The sequence below is a fragment of the Vigna unguiculata genome, chromosome 10 (genome assembly GCF_037176805.1).
Source record: "Vigna unguiculata cultivar grain cowpea cultivar isolate G323 ecotype 2 chromosome 10, ASM3717680v1, whole genome shotgun sequence".
NCBI classification, from domain to species: domain Eukaryota; kingdom Viridiplantae; phylum Streptophyta; class Magnoliopsida; order Fabales; family Fabaceae; genus Vigna; species Vigna unguiculata.
Genome location: NC_140801.1, coordinates 11981257 through 11983688, shown reverse-complemented (window position 1 = coordinate 11983688; position 2432 = coordinate 11981257). Strand labels below are relative to the sequence as shown.

The window sequence follows — 2432 nt, the reverse complement described above, 5'->3', positions numbered from 1 at the left end:
GCTTTCAACAACTCATAACTGACCTCATTAAAGTATTTTTTTTTTTCACAAACCACTTCTAGCTTAACCAAATATTGTTTTACAAGACACTTTTGGCTTAACCAAATATTATTTTACAAGCCACTTTTGACTTAAATGAGTATTCTTTGTGTAAGGAATTGGGAAAATACCAAGTGTAGAAGTAGGAGATGCATGCCTAGAAGAAGAAGGAGGTCAGACACTAAGTATAAGTTGAACAAATTAGACAATAAACATAAATAAGGTGGAGTGGATGATAAATGTAAAGGAGGAACTGTAAATAATACAAGTGAAACTCGATTTGTAAGGAGTTTTATAGAAAATGCTATGCATGGAAGTAGACGAAAGGTGAAAGAAGTGATAGAAATAAAATATGTATAAGATACAATAATACAATATATTCAAGTATCAGTTAAAAATTGTGTACCTGGAATTAACGAAGGATCCATGGAAGCACGTAGTTTGATATGCTACTGTTCTCTTTCTGATGGATATTCTCTCAAACGTAAGAGTGTTTTACGTTGTTACTTAAAAACTGACTAATGGGTATCAGTTTTATAGAAATACTTTCAACAATTTGAAAGCCAGAAATCAAATTTTTAAGCCACACAGCTTGACAAGTAGCTTCATAACAAGCAACATACTCTGCCTCCATAGTGGAAGTAGCTGTAAGAGTTTGTTTAACACTCTTCCAAGAAATGGCTCCTCCTGCCATCATAAAAATAAAGCCAGAAGTAGACTTTCGGTCGTCAGGGCAACCAGCAAAATCAGAATCAGAATAACCAATGACCTGAAGTTGATCAAACTTCTTAAAGGTCAACATATGATCCTGAGTTCCCTACAAATATCTAAAGACCTTTTTAACAGCTTTCCAGTGATCCAAACCTGGATCACTCAAGTATCTCCCTAAAGCATTAACAGCAAAAGCAATATCGGGACGAGTACAAACTTGAGCATACATTAAACTACCAACAGCGGAAGCATATGGGATTTTTTTCATTTCAACTCTGTCATTATCATTTTGAGGACATTGAGATTTGGAGAGTTTGTTACCTTTTTGAACAGGTGTTGCACATGAGGAGCAAGAATGCATTTTAAACCTCTTGAGGACTTTATCAATGTATCCTCTTTGAGACAAACCAAGAATGCCACGTGACGTGTCATGAGAGATCTGAATGCCCAGAACAAAAGAAGCATCACCAAGGTCCTTCATATCAAAGTGGCTATTTAGTATAAATTTTGTCTCAATCAAAATTTCAACACTGCTACTAACAAGAGAATATCATCAACATATAAAACAAGAATGATGAAATGGCTCCCATTTTTCTTCAAGTAAATGATTTGATCTGAGGCATTTTCCTTGAAGCCAAAAGAAGTGACCACCTGATCAAATTTCAAATACCATTGCCTAGAAGCTTGTCTTAGTCTATAAATCGACTTCTTCAACCTGCAAACCAAATGCTCCTTACCTTTTTTAGTAAAACCATCAGGTTGAGCCATATACACTTCTTCAAATAAATCTCCATTCAAAAAAGCTGTTTTGACATCCATTTGATGAAGCTCCAAATCAAAATGAGCTACTGAAGCCATAACAACACGAAAAGCATCCTTAGTAGAGACCGGTGAGAAAGTTTCCTTATAATCAATGCCATCCCTCTGACTATAGCCTTTTGCTACAAGTCTGGCTTTATACCTTTCAACTTTTCCATATGGACTACGCTTAGTCTTGAAGACCCATTTACACCCAACTGGTTTACAACCTAGTGGCAAATCCACAAGATTCCAAACATCATTATGAGCCATAGAAGCTAACTCATCATGCATAGCATTTAACCAATCATCACCATGAGAACTAGAGATAGCCTCTTCAAAAGTAGTAGGATCATCAACATTATTTAGATCATATTCATGCTCTTGAAGATACACTAGATAATCATTAGATATAGAAGACCTGCTTACTCTTTGAGATCTCCTCAAAGAAATTTCTTCAACAACATCATCATGAACTTGTTCATCTACTACAGGTGATGTGGCATCCACAAGATCTGGAACAAATTCATTTTCATCACGGACAACTGGAATGACATTATCTGTTGGAAGATAAATGGACGACACCGGAATAACAACATGATCTTCTCTAAAAGTGACTGGTCGTGGTGTATTGCTCCCACTGTCCAAATCATCCTCAAAGAATAGCGCACGGTCAGACTCAATAACCCGCATAGAGTGAGAAGGACAATAAAACCTGCTACCACGAGAACCCACACAATAACCAATAAAGGACAATAAAGTCTTGAGATCAAGTTTTTTTAACTGAGGATTATAAGGCCTCACCTCCGCCTTACAACCCCACACATGGAAATGTCTCAAACTTGGCTTCTTCCCAGACATGAGTTCATAAGGAGTCTTTGAAA

At 36.5% G+C, this 2432-nt stretch overlaps 1 pseudogene; it reads right to left on the bottom strand.

Annotated features, from left to right (window-relative positions):
- Positions 1-517: 517 nt before the first annotated feature.
- Positions 518-1231, bottom strand: LOC146882149 (secreted RxLR effector protein 161 pseudogene; annotated as a pseudogene).
- Positions 1232-2432: the final 1201 nt, after the last annotated feature.